This window comes from Heptranchias perlo, unplaced genomic scaffold (genome assembly GCF_035084215.1).
Source record: "Heptranchias perlo isolate sHepPer1 unplaced genomic scaffold, sHepPer1.hap1 HAP1_SCAFFOLD_138, whole genome shotgun sequence".
Classification (NCBI taxonomy): Eukaryota; Metazoa; Chordata; class Chondrichthyes; order Hexanchiformes; family Hexanchidae; genus Heptranchias; species Heptranchias perlo.
In genome coordinates, this window is record NW_027138624.1 from 648,990 (window position 1) to 664,039 (window position 15,050).

At 43.3% G+C, this 15,050-nt stretch overlaps 1 non-coding gene across 1 annotated transcript; it reads right to left on the reverse strand.

Annotated features, from left to right (window-relative positions):
• Positions 1–14,250: 14,250 nt before the first annotated feature.
• Positions 14,251–14,323, reverse strand: trnav-uac (transfer RNA valine (anticodon UAC)). Its single transcript has one exon. It is a non-coding gene; the product is annotated as a tRNA-Val (tRNA).
• Positions 14,324–15,050: the final 727 nt, after the last annotated feature.

The window sequence follows — 15,050 nt, forward strand, 5'->3', positions numbered from 1 at the left end:
GTGAAGAGGACGTAAGGAATCTGCAAAGGGATATAGATAGGTTAAGTGAGTGGGCAAAAAATTGACAGCTGGAGTATAATGTGGGAAAATGTGAACTTGCCCACTTTGGCAGGAGGAACAGAAGAGCAGTATATTATTTAAATGGAGAGAGATTGCAGAACTCTTAAGTGCAGAGGGACCTGGGGGTCCTCGTACAAGAATCTCAAAAAGTTAGTATGCAGATACAACAAATGATTAGGAAGGCAAATGGAATGTTGTCATTTATTGCAAGGGGAATGCAAAATAAAAGTAGTGATGTTTTGCTCCAGTTGTACAGGGCATTGGTGAAACCACATCTGGAATACTGCGTGCAGTTTCGGTCTCCTTATTTATGAAAGGACATAATTGCCTTGGAGGCGGTTCAGAGAAGGTTCAATCGACTGATTCCTGGGATGAGGGAGCTATCTTATGAGGAAATGTTGGACGAGTTGGGCCTGCACACACTGGAGTTTAGCAGAATGAGAGGTCGTCATATTGAAACATACAATATCCTGAGGGGACCAGAAGGCGTAGATGCTGAGAGGATGTTTCCCCTTATGGGAGAGACTAGAACCAGGGGTCACAGTTTAAAACTAAGGGGCCTCCCATTTAAGACGGAGATTATGAGATTTTTTTCTCTCCAAGGGTCCTGAGTCTGTGGAACTCCCTTCCCCAGAGAGCGCTCGAGGCAGGGTCATTGAGCATTTTTAATGCTGAGTTAGATAGATTCCCGATTAACAAGGGAGTCAAAGGTTATAGGAGGTAAACGGGAAAGTAAGATTGAGGTCACAATCAGTTCAGCCATGATCTTAAAAAATGGCAGAGCAGGCTTGACGGGCCGAATGGCTTAATCCTTCTCTTAATTCGTATGTCCGTATGTTCGTAGTTTGCACTGTATCTGCTGGAATCAGGAGTCCTTCTATTTATCTGTAGATAATAAGTGTGATGTTAGCGGCTTGTTAATTGAACAATCCCGCCATCTATCCCTTTACTTTATAATTGCAGGAAAAGGAATCCCAATTGTTGAGAGATCTGTCTGGAAGAGGCATTCGATTCTGTTTATTCCATGATTTGTAGATGAAGTGAACAGTGTAGGTGAAAAAATAGAGAATTGAATGATCTGTAGAAACATTAAACCATTCCACAGAGGCTTCACGATTTAACAAACCGACAATGAGAATAGGATCCAAAATTCTCTGAACTCGGCAAAGGTCCCGGCAGATTGGAAAACTGCTAATGGAACACCCTTATTTAAAAAGGGGAGTAGGCAGAAGGCTTGAAATTATAGGCCAGTTAGCCTAACATCTGTGGTGGGTAAAATTTTGGAGTCTATTATTAAGGAGGCAGTAGCGGAACATTTGGATAAACATAATTTAATAGGACAAAGTCAGCATGGCTTTATGAAGGGGAAGTCATGTCTGACAAATTTGCTTGAGTTCTTTGAGGACATAACGTACAGGGTGGATAAAGGGGAACCAGTGGACGTAGTGTATTTATACTTTCAGAAGGCATTCGACAAGGTGCCACATAAAAGATTATTGCTCAAGATAAAGAATCACTGGATTGGGGGTAATATTCTGGCATGGGTGGAGGATTGGTTATCGAACAGGAAGCAGAGAGTTGGGATAAATCGTACATTCTCGGACTGGCAACCAGTAGCTAGTGGTGTTTCGCAGGGGTCGGTGCTGGGTCCCCAACTCTTTACAATCTATATTAACGATTTGGAGGAGGGGACCGAGTGTAACATGTCAAAGTTTGCAGATGAGACAAAGATGGGAGGGAAAGTAGAGAGTGAGGAGGACATAAAAAACCTACAAGGGGATATAGACAGGCTGGGTGAGTGGGCGGAGATTTGGCAGATGCAATACAATATTGGAAAATGTGAGGTTATGCACTTTGGCAGGAAAATCAGAGAGCAAGTTATTATCTTAATGGCGAGAAACTGCAAAGTACTGCAGTACAAAGGGATCTGGGGGTCCTAGTGCAAGAAAATCAAAAAGTTCGTATGCAGGTGCAGCAGGTGATCAAGAAGGCCAACGGAATTTTGGTTTTATTGCTCGGGGGATAGAATACAAAAACAGGGAGGTACTGCTGCAGTTATATAAGGTATTGGTGAGACCGGACCTGTAATACTGCATACAGTTTTGGTGTCCATACTTAAGAAAAGACATACTTGCTCTCGAGGCAGTACAAAGAAGGTTCACTCGGTTAATCCCGGGGAAGAGGGGGTGGACAAAGGAGGAGAGGTTGAGTAGATTGGGACTCTACTCATTGGAGTTCAGAAGAATGAGAGGCGATCTTATTGAAACATATAAGATTGTGAAGGGGCTTGATCGGGTGGATGCGGTAAGGATGTTCCCAAGGATGGGTGAAACTAGAACTAGGGGGCATAATCTTAGAATAAGGGGCTGCTCTTTCAAAACTGAGATGAGGAGAAACTTCTTCACTCAGAGGGTAGTAGGTCTGTGGAATTTGCTGCCTCAGGAAGCTTTGGAAGCCAGTTCATTAAATAAATTTAAAACAGAAATAGACAATTTCCTCGAAGTAAAGGGAATTAGGGGTTACGTGGAGCGGGCAGGAAATTGGACATGAATTTAAATTTGAGGTTAGGATCAGATCAGCCATGATCTTGTTGAATGGCGGAGCAGGCTTGAGGGGCCGATTGGCCTACTCCTGCTCCTATTTCTTATGTTCTTATGATCGGTGGAACACGGGGCTGGTGAACAGAATGCAGGCACAGGATGATAGGATTTAATCGGATATGAAAATGGACTTGAGATTGAGAGTAGAGTGAGTGATAGAGAGGGCGACTGAGAGGGAAAGCGAGAGGCTGTGGTGTGAATAATTCATCAGAATGAACTGCTGAAACTTCCAGTACAATTAAACAGAGAAAATGTGATTTGAAGGTGTTATTATGATGCGGTCAGATTGGGTGAGTTTTTATTGTCGGACTCGCTCCTCATGTTTATATCCCTGTCAGGTCCTCAGTCTGTTTTTGTGAATGTTCCTTGTTTTCCACATTAACACTAAACATCATTAAAATTCAAGAATAGAATCAGTAATTTCTTCATCGTGATGAAATATTGGGATACTGTATTTTTAAAGCTCTGCTGACTTCAATAAATAACGAGGTTGAGTTTGTTGATACTTTTTAATTTAATTTTAATTGAATGAACACATTTTATACCCAACACAGGTTCCCTGACACCAATAACCACATAAATGAACAGTTGAATGTATTGGTTGGATTGTGTTGGTGGGACCAATAGATTAGATTTCCTCTAACACTCTGCTGCAGTCTCTCCCTCCGAATTCCAGCCTCTCCTCCCACCGCATTGAATCCTTTGTCTCCTCATCCGTTTCTTCAGTATGTCCACTTTCCCAAACTATCTGCTCCTGACTTTCCTCCAGCTCCTGCATGTCCTTTTCCTTGTCTCCCTCCCAATCTCACTCACTGGCTCGGTCTTCAGCTGACTTTCTCGATTCGTGCCACTCCGGTCGGCTCTCTTAACCCAGAGCAACAAACCAGATGCACCTCCCCCTGTCCCCTCACCTTCCCGACCCTTCGCTCTCTTTCACCGTCCGTCTGGAGCCCAAACCCGTCTTTAATCCGCTGGATTCCCGGTGTGTAAAACCCCTTCTCCCTTCCCCACCGGCACTGCGCTCTCACTCAACCCTTCCAGTGGATCCAGTGTTCACTTTATTCACTTTCTGTATCCATCTCCCAATTCATTATTGGTCATTGTGTTTAAAAACATCTCTCTGAAAATGCTGGAAATTTCACCCCAGATCCTCTCAAACTGCTGCTTTGGCTCCAGGTCTGAGCAGTAATTTCTCTGCTTCATTTTCCTTCTCTTACAGTTAACTTGGTGGCGATTGTGATCCTGTCCCGAGGAAAGTGCGGTCTCTCCAAATGTATCAGTGTCTACCTCGTTGGAATGGCAGTGGGCGATCTCATGGTTGTTATCATTGGTGTGATATTGAATTGGATTGGTATGATGTATTTCGGAGTTTCATTCCTGCTCATTACTCCAGTGTGTAGTTTTATTGCCTCCTTGAGTAATGCAGCCACGGGTGTTTCTGTCTGGTTCACAGTCACTTTCACCTTTGATCGATTTGTTGCCATTTGTTGTGAGAAGCTGAAAATTAAATATTGCACCGAGAGAACGGCGGCTGTGATTCTGGGAACAGTGAGTGTGCTGGGCTGTTCGGTGAATGTCCCCTGGTACTTTACATATGAACCTTACTATATAATTGATAATGTTCCCTGGAGTTGTGTGAGTAAACCGAGCTTCCGTTCTTCCCCCGCATGGGCCGCATTTGAGATGTTTCACCTCATTCTAACCCCTTGTGTCCCGTTCTGTCTGATTTTGCTGCTCAATGTTCTGACGGTCAGGCGTATTTTAGTGTCCAGTCGAGTCCGCAGGGGACTCCGGGGCCGCAGCAATGGAGAGAATCGGAGTGATCCAGAGATGGAGAACCGAAAGAAATCCATCATTTTACTCTTCAGTATATCGGGCAGTTTTATACTGTTGTGGCTGACACGGGTTGTCTTTTATATTTATGTGCGAATTGCAGACATTCGGTATTATTACTCCAACACTGACTCTGTTGTTCTCACAGAACACACATCAAAGATGCTGCAGCTTCTCAGTTCCTGCACAAACACGTGTATTTATGTCCTGACCCAGACTAAATTCAGAGAGGAGATGAAGAACGCGGTGAAATATCCACTCAATCTAATTGTTAAATTAGTGAAATCATAGAAAGAGCTGAAGGGTTTCAAGCACTAGAACTAAATCCCATTTCATACTCCATCCCCTACACTTCCCGGGGGATGGAACGTACATTTTATATTAGCAGCACAGAGCCCTGGAATGATCCTAAATCTGAATCTGAAATTATATTTTATTGATAATCTGACCGATTGAGGTCGGATTTGCTTTGCAGATGACACGTGAATTGTTGCTCAAAATGGCGGCACGAAAGAGCTCAGCTGGACTTTAATTAACTGACCGCAAGGAAAAATAGGCAAATCTGGAAATCAAAGTCACTTCTGTGGTCCTGATTAGAATGTGTGTACTCCACATAAATGATGAGACAGAGGCAGAGAGGAAGGGAGAGAGGGAGGGAGACAGAGACAAAGAGAGAGAGAGACATAGAGAGAAGGAGGGGGCGAGCGGGAGACAGAGAGAGAGAGAGAGCGTGAGAGGCAGAGAGAGAGATGGACAGAGAGAGAGGGGGGGAGGCGGAGAGCTGGAGGCAGAGAGAGAGAGAGAGAAAGAGGGAGTGAGGAAGCGAGAAAGAGGGAGTGAAAGGGAGAGGCAATTAGGCAGAGACAGAGAGAGACAGACAGAGGGTGACAGAGAGAATGAGAGACGGAAAGCCAGAGACAAAGAGGGAGGTGGATAGAGACAGAGAGAGTGACAGAGGAAGAGAGACAAGGGGGAAGAGAGATGAAGAGGGTAAGAGAGGGAGAGAGAGTGGGCGAGAGAGAGGGAGAGAAAGACGGAGAGGCTGAGAGACAGAGAGGGAGATATAGAGAGAGGGAAGCGAGGGAAAGAGAGAGATAGAGAGAGAGAGAGAGAGACAGTGAGAGAGAGACCGAGAAAGAGACAAAGAGAGAGGCACGGAGTGAGAGACAGAGAGAGAGACCAAGAGAAAGACAACAAGAGAGGCAGGGAGAGAGAGACAGAGAGAGAGAGGGAGAGACAGAGAGGGCAGAGAGAGAGGGAGACAGAGAGAGTGAGAGACAGAGACAGGCAGAGAGACAATGGGAGAGAGACGAGAGACAGACAGAGGGACAGAGGGAGAGAGAACACAAGGACAAAATAAATGTAGCAATTAGAAAAGTGCAGAAATAAAGAGGGGCAGAGACAGAGTTACTCAGAGATGGAGAGAAATAAAGAGTAGGTTATTAAGACAAGAGAGAAAAATAAAGAGAGAAAGAAAGTATATATATATATATATATATATATATATATATATATATATAATGAGAGAGAGACACTGCCAAATAATTACAGAGAAATTGGAGTGGAGAGGTAAATAGACAGAAGAAATCAATTCAAAATAACTAGAGACTGAGAGAGAGTCAGAGCAGGAGAGTGTCAGACATAAAACGAGAAAGAGGAAGAGAGAAAGAGGAACAGAAAGCAGGGAGAAAATAGAGAACAGGCGAGAGGGAGACATACAAAGATTAAAACAGAGACTGAGAAAGATGGAATGAAATACAGAAACAGATTCAAAGAAGAGTTCGAGAAGTCAATTAGAAACAGAGAGAAAGAAGTGGACAGAAGTAGAGTTGGAGAGAGTGAGAAACAAACAGAATGATATAAAGACAGATGAAAAGGGAAGGAGGAAGAGACAGATAAAAGGAAGGGAAAGGAAAAAGTAGATCCACAGAGAGAAACAAAGAGAGAGGTGATGCCTGGAGGCTGCACAATAAAGTCACTCAGCCTTGTGTACCTGACCCTGACCATTACTTACTGCAGGAGTTTCCCAGCTGCTCTGTGTGGTAAAAAATCATCTGATAAACGAAAGCCTGAGTCTAAATCGGCTTCAGCATGTCTGAAGGAAAAGGACGATTAAAAGGTGGAAGAGCTGTTAAAAGAACTATTTATGTCACGTTGTGAAAGGCAAACACAGGAGAGGATAGATCACCATGCCAATGATAACGATTCCAGGGGGTCTAGAGGTCGTTTGAACTCCTGCCGACTTGACTTGGTTACGTGGTGGACACTGAGAGAAAACAAGTGAAGTGTCAATCAATCATGGGTTGTATTTGTAGGAACCTAGTGTTGATAACCACTGTCTCAGAGGTGTGATTCTGAGTTTAAAAGGTTTTTATAAGCCGGATAGAAGTTGAATGGAGGGAGACACAGATCCACCATTCCTGCTGCAACCTCACCTTTCACTTCCTAGCAACACAATCTCAACTGGAATCATCATGACTGGTCATGACCTCCCAGCTAATGCCTCAATGCAGGTTTACAGATTGCCTGTGAAGCAGATGACCTGGATACAAGAGAAAATCAGGCTACAGTGCAACGGTGTCCATCAATGTACCTGGAGTCTTCCTGGCAAGCTTGAGCCAACCATAAGGATATCACTTTCGTTATGGGCTTCGTCTAAGATAGACATTGGATTTGCAAACGGTTATGCATTTTGGGAATTCAGAGTATGTTGTTTTATTGGTGTGAAAGCAATTCTAAATCGGGCATAAATCCAACGTGTTGATTAAATTCTAATGTAAATTTTCTGGTGCATTAATAATAATAAATGATTGTTTTGTTCATAAAGCCATGGTTTGTGCCTGAAGTTTCTTTAGGATAAAGAGCCAATTATTTAAATTTTAAATTAAACCTTGTGGAGATAAAAAGTAATTGCCCCAAATTAAAGCGTGAAATCACTTTGCACTTTTTTGCTCCTCCATCTGGACCATGTGTCACTTTCCCAGTGAGCTGCTGGATTCTGCAATAAATCACATTGTACTCTTACCACTTCTGCTGTGTTACTAAACTGGACAGGGTCCCGCAGCACTCTCCTGATCTGTTACTGTTACAAATACTGTTATTGTTTCAGATTACAGAAAAATATGAATAATGGAGAAATAAACCAAATCCCAGATCAGAACTACATTCAGATTGAGTCCAATTTTACACTGATTTATTTAATATAAACTAGAATTACAAACTTTACACCAAATGGCTCATTTGACCTTTCCTCCGAATGTCTGGTCTCTCCTTCTCTGTAAGAATTATGTCCAAATAACTAAATATTAATCCATTTTCTTGCAGAAGTTCACATTTTGGTCTTTGATTCCCGCACTGCACCGCTGTCTTTGTGTTAAACATCAGCTCGTGCCAGTCTCACTCAGTTTGTATCTTTAACTATGGTGCAACAGTGATTTAACAGGAACAGCAAATGAACCCTCTGTGAAAATGCCGGTTTTGTTCAATTTAACACAAATTCGTGGTCTCACGAGCACTGAACATTTTAAACCGAGCCCTTAAAAATACAATGTGTAAAATGAGAAGGGATAAAAAGTTCATCGCACAAAAGAAATTATTAACGTTTTCCAACTTCACTCAGTCGCCCTTCATTCTGCAAAATAACATTATCGGTTAATCAATGGTGAATAAAACAAAGATTGTTATTTTTCTTACATGCGATTAATATAACAAGTGTTCAATAGCTGCTTCCCTGACGAGAAATCAGAATCGTACCCGGGTTACAGAGATAAGAACGCCGAATCCGAACCACCAGACAAGCAAAGAACCCTGTTTGCAATGTTATCAGATTTAACGTGGATTTCCCTTTCTCTGTCATTCAGCTTTTAATCCTTTTTAGCTCCTGGTTGCGGATATTCCCGTGATTAAATAGGAATAAAGGACAATAGGTTCAGGAAAACCCGGGGAGGTGGCATCCCGCTCACCGAGCCTTTCCAGCAGCATTTATCTGACCAAGCACTGGAGTGAGTGAAAATTTCTCCGTGGGGGGGGGGGGGGGGGGGGGGGGGGGGGGTGGTGTCAATGTGGAAAGGATGGCGAGCGAACCAATTCTATGTCAGTTAGGATGGCCGAACGGTCTAAGGCGCTGCGTTAAGATCATAGTTTCATTTACAAGCGTGGGTTCGAATCCCACTTCTGACATCGATTATTCTGACTCCTATTTTATTTGTTGCTTGAGCTGCAGTTGATTTTTCGGCCCAATTGATTTGCTCTTCCCTCAATAACCAACCCGGTCTCCATCCACGGCACGTTTTGACGCCCACCGGCTCATCCCAAAATCATGCTTTAAACGAAAATATGCTGGAAACACAAGGCGGTCATTCAACAACTATGGAGAGAACATACACTTGGGGAAATGTACCATAGGAACAGGAGGAGGCTATTCAGCCCCTCGAGCCCGCTCCGCCATTTGATAAGTTCATGGCTGATCTGTGATCGAACTCCATATACCTGCCTTTGGCCCATATCCCTTCATACCTTCGGTTGGCAAAAAGCTATCTATCTCAGATTTAAAATTAGTAATTAAGCAAATATCAATTGCCGTTAGGGGAAGAGAGTTCCAAACTTCTTCCATCCTTTGTGTGTTGAAGAGTTTTGTCATCTCACTCCTGAAAGGTCTGGCTCTAATTTTCAGACTGTGCCCCCTAGTCCCAGAATCCCCAAACAGCGAAAATAGTTTCTATCTATCCAGAAAATGTCAATGACACAGTCAATGAAAGGTGCAGTTCACGAAGGCGGCTCACCAGCACCTTCTCAAGATCAATTAGGGATGGGCAATAAATGCTGACCTTGCCATTGACACCCACATCCCATGAACGAAGACAAATGTCGCCTGCACGGCCGAGTAATTTCCTGCTGCTAAACGATGGGAAGAATGAAACCATCGGCTTCAGTCCTTTGAACGAACTGTACACACTTGCCGTCGAGCTCAATCCCCACTTGGTCCTCTGCCCCGAATATCCACTGCATCAGAAAATCCTCCATAACATAGAATCACAGCATGAAAACATCACAGAGGGAGGCCATTCGGCCCATCGTGCCTGTGCCATCTCTTTGAAAGAGCTATCCAATTAGACCCACTCCCTTTCCCTTCCCCCATATCCGTACAAAATGTTCCCCTTCGATTATTTATCCAGTTCCCCTTTGAATGTTATTATTCAATCTGTTTCCACCACCCTTTCAGGCAGTGCATTCCAGATCATGTCAACTCGCTGCGTAAAACAATTCTCCTCATCTCACCTCTGTTACCAATTACCTTAAATCTGTGTCCTCTGGTTACCATCCTTTCTGGCACTGGAAATAGTTTCTCCTGATTTATTCTATCAAAACCGTTCATGATTTTGAACACCTCTGTTAAATCTCCCCTCAACCGTCTCTGCTCAAAGGAGAACAACCCCAGCTTCTCCAGTCTCTCCAACTCACTGCAATCCCTCATCCCTGGCACCATTCTAGTAAATCACCTCTGCACCCTCTCCAAGGCCTTGACATCCTTCCTAAAGTGTGGTGGGCAGAATTGTGACGTGGCCTGCTGAGGCCTAACCAGTGATTTAGAAAGGTTTAGCATAAGTTCCTTTCTTTAGTACTCGATGCCTCTATTAATAAAGTCAACGATTCCGAATACATTTTTTTTACAATCTATTTAACTTGTCCTGCCACCTTCAAAGATTTGTGGACGTATACCGCCAGGTGTACCTGTTCCTGCACCCTCTTTAAAATTGCACCATTTATTTTAAAGAGCTGGCACAGGCACGATGGGCCAAATGGCCTCCTGTGATTCTATGCTTCTATGTTTTTGATTTCAACTCCATGAAGCGCTTTGGGATATCCCCCAGAAGTGGGAGTCAGCAGTTCACTTTCTCCCTTAACACTTCCATCTGACCTTGGCTGGACTAAATCGATATTTTCGTGGTGTCATGGTTATCATGTTGGCCTCACACGCGAAAAACTCCCGGTTTAATCCCGGGTCAGAAACAATTTGCTGGTACTTGCTCTTCACAAACTTCCAGGCGCGAGCTTTCGCTCGTGTAATTGGGCAACAATCCTTTCATATTCAATAACGGCTGCATCAGATTCCTGGTCTCATCACCACTGAACACTTTTAAGCAGACTCCTAAAATAAAGTGCGTAAAATGAGAAGGGATGAAAGTCAGAAAAGTTAGCGTAGTTTCGACAGTCACCCGGCAAACTTGTTAGCATTTCGTTTAGTGCGAAACAGAAAGTTGTGGGTTTATTAATGGTAATTAATAGAATCATCTCAGAGACTTGAAACAGTTTCTCCTTATTTACTCTATCAAAACCTTTCATAATTTTGAACACCTCGATCAAATCTCCCCTTCACCTTCTCTGCTCTAAGGGGATAATCACAGCTGCTCCATTCTCGCCACTTAATTGAAGTCCCTCATCCCTGTTACCATTCTAGTAAATCTCCTCTGCACCCTCTCAAAGGCCTTGACATCATTCCTAAAGTGTGGTGCCCAGAATTGAACGCAATACTCCAGCTGCAGCCTAACCAGTGTTTTATAAACGTTTTGCATAACTTTGTTGCTTTTGTACGATATGCCTCTATTAATGAAGTCCATTTCACCAGGCTGGCTATGTCCTCCTGAAGTCTGATACTATCCACCACAATGTTTGCTACATTCCCGAGTTTCGTGTCATCTGCAAAGTTTGAAATTATAACCTGTATACCCAAGTCCAGCTCATTAATGTATGTATCAAAAATGAAAACATTTTACAGTGTGACTTGTGTGACTTTAAGTCTAGTTGATATAACATCTTCTCATAATTTAACGCATTTCACCCTTGTAACAATCTGATGAATCTGTGCTGCACTCCTTCCAAGGACAATATATCCTTTCAGATTTAAGGGGGATAAACTTGAAATAAGCGTCACTGTGGATCAGTTTTCGCTCACTCAAAGTTATCTGTTGAGTGAAATAAAAGAAAGCGCTTTTAAAGAATAAGGAAGCAGCCACTATCGCCCCTTTTGACAAGCCAATTTTGTGGCACTTTATCAAACGCCTTTTGAAAGGCCATATACACAACATCAACCACATTGCCCTCATCAGCCCTCTCTGTTAACTCATCACAAAACTCAATCATGATTTGCCTCTAACAAATCCACAGTGGCTTTCTATTATCAATCCACACTTGTCCAAATGACTATTAATTTTGTCCCAGATTATCATTTCTAAAAGCTTCCCACCACCGTGGTTAAACTGACTGGCCAGTAGTTGCTGCGTTTATCCTTACACCCTTTTTTGAACAAGGGTGTAACATCTGCAATTCTCCAGTTCTCTGGCACCAAACCTTGTATCTAAGGAGGATTGAAAGATTATGGCCAGGACCTCTGCAATTTAAACCCTTATTTCCCTCAGCAACCCAGGATGCATCCCATTCGGACCAGGTGACTTTAAGTACAGCCAGCCTTTCTGGTATCTCCTCTTGATCAATTTTCACCCTATCCAGTATCTCAACTACCTCCCCTTTTACAGTGATTTGGGCAGTATTTTCTTCCTCGATAAAGACAGATGCAAAATACTCATTTAGTACCTCAGCCATGCCTTCATGCGTAGATCTCCTTTTTGGTCCCTAATCGGTCTTACCCCTCCGCTGACTAACCGTTTATTTTTATATGCCTGTGGAAGACTTTAAAGACTTGATGAAGGGATCGAGTGTGATATATCCAAGTTTGCTAATGATTCAAAGCTAGATGGGAAAGTAAGCTGTGAGGAGGAAACAAAGAGTCTGCAAAGGGATATAGACAGGTTAATGTGTGCGTAAGAAGGTGACAGATGGAGTATAATGTGGGGAAATGTGAGGTTATTCACTTTGGTAGGAAGATCAGAAAAACAGAATATTTTTGAAATGGTGAGAAACTATTAAATATTGATGTCCAGAGCAACTTGGGTGTCCTGGACACCTGAACCCCAGGTTGTGCGAACCTAGTATAAGCACATAAAACGTGATGACAGAGAAAGGCTAAATAAACACTAAGACATGAAACAATCCTTGGTGCTTCCTGAGAGTCAGAAAAGTGGGATGGTTTACGACCATGATTTAAGATCAGTAGTGCTTACGTACGGAACAACGCAGCCGAATTGTATAAAGTTAGGGCATGCTCCCTTGTCAAATGTTAGGGCTCTCAGTAGGGGACAGTCAGAAGTCCATTGCCACAGGCAGTCTGCAAAGATCATGTCTGATATACCTGGATTCGCAGACAGGTCAGGTTGTGTTGATTGCTTGTCATTAATGTAATCTGTAGACAGTTATATTATAATAATAATACTGTTGAATGAACTGTTGAAGGCAGCTGTAGTGCAACTCTGTTGTAAGTCAATCTATTAAACTTGCTATTTTGTAACCACTCGAGCTAAAATCAAGCGGAAGTTATTGTTGATGGATTAACAACCAATAGTTGCAACAGTAACGGGAGAAATCCGCTTACAAACATTCACTTTTTTAATAAACATCACACTCATAGTTTATATTTTCACACGTTCTTTTTTGCAGTTCTAACCAAAGTCCAAACATCGGAAGTCCACGTGTTTTTCAGAAGTTTCCCAACCTGTTAAATATTTTGAGCAGTTTCCTCCATATAGAAAGATCACACCATAGTTTCTATTTTCACACGTTCTTTTTTGCAGTTCTAATCGAAATCGAAACATCGAAAGTCGAAGTGTTTTTCAGAAGACCCCCTCCTGTTATGTATCTTGAGCAGTTTCCCACATCCTTTTCCTGTGATGTGATAATTCTGGGTGCAGGATGAATGTAATTGGATTTGCTGCAGTCTGATGACAGCAGGCGATGGAAGCGAGCGCCATGCTGCCGCTGACAGGTGAAGGATACTTCCGATGCTGCCTGACATCCGGTGGGAGTGGGCAGGGATTTGAAAGCCAACCCATTCCACCAATCTCGGAGCTCTAAAGCGGTGCTTGATAAACATTGATAGAAACAAACACCCAGTGAAACATCCAGGCCTTGTGGCGCAACGGTGGAGCGTCTAACTCCAGATCAGAAGGTGATGTGTTCAAATCACGTCAGGGTCACAGTTTTTTCACTGAGAGCCGGTTTGAACAATTCTGCAATTCAAATTTTCTTTGCGTCTTCACAATGAACAGAACCCTGCTCTGAAGTCTGCCTCTGGTTCCCCAGTGTCAGGGAGGGAAGCACCTGATGACCTCATTTATTTAATGTAAAGAACAGAAGACAAACACACATCTTCGTTCAAAAACCACCCTGCAGGTGGACACATAGTGAGATAAACACAGGGCAGAGATGCAGACAGTATCCGGAAACATCGGGAAATAGACAAGAGACATGGATTGAGCGCTTTGTTAACAGAAAATTGTCTGTACCTCCACGGTCAATGAAAGGGCTTTTGTTGGCCGGTTTCCCATTGAACCGGAGAATTCGGGAGAGCTTGGGAGATGGTTGGTTCGGTTCCCTTGTCACCCACCAGCGGAAAAGTTTTGTCGATCCCACCCGACGAACTCCTTTCAAAAGACACTCTGTCCAAAGCCAATATATCCTTCCAGATTAAAAGGGGATAAAACTTGAATAGAGCGTCACTGTGGATCAGTTTTCTCTCACTCAAAATTATCTGTTCAATGAAGTAAAAGATGCAGCTGACAAAGAATAAGGGAGCAGCCACTGTCTCCCTTTTTGGCAGGAGAAGAAAATCGATCTGTCTGTTTGTGGAGACCAAGTTCCAACATAATGTTCCCGCTCGGGATCGAACCGGGGACCTTTCGCGTGTAAAGCAAACGTGATAACCACTACACTACGGAAACCGATGGCATGGTATGTAACACAATGGGCAGCTGAATGGTGTGCTCTCTCTGTTCGTACTTGGAATGTGTTGTTTCCATTGCAGCAAGAGACACAGACAGTGGCTGCACCCCCTTATCTTTAAAAACTCGCATGGTAGTGGGTTTGAGCCCCACGTTGGGCGAGTACCGTTTTAAACTTTTATGCTGCTTCCACCCGCCACCCTCCGTCTCACCGCGCACGATGGGGCCGCGCCCGGGCTGAATCTCTCCATTTTGGTTTCCACCCCTGTCGGAGCATGAAATGGTCCTTATCAAAGTCACAAATTATACCCTATGGGACTACCACCATGATAAACTATCCCTCCTCATCCTTCTCAAATACAATATCTCACCGTGCTGTTACGCTGTTAGACAAGATTCCTCTCTCTGCTCTTATTTGGAATGTGTTGCTTTTCCGTCTGACAACACTTAGTATCATTGTATTATGTTAGTCCGCTGGAGGAGATCATTCGGCCCCTCGTCCCTGTGCCGGGTCAAACATACGTATTCGTTCAAAATTAGTTCAGAGACAGATTGAGTGTTTTTTTTTATCAGAACATTGCCTGAACCCCCACAGTCGACAGCTTTCCTCCTCGCTATCAACCACACGGCCTACTTTTGTGTCACCCGCAAATTTCTCAATCATGCCCCCTACGCTTAAGTCCAAATCGTTAATGTAAACCACAAAAAGCAAAGGACCAAGTACCGA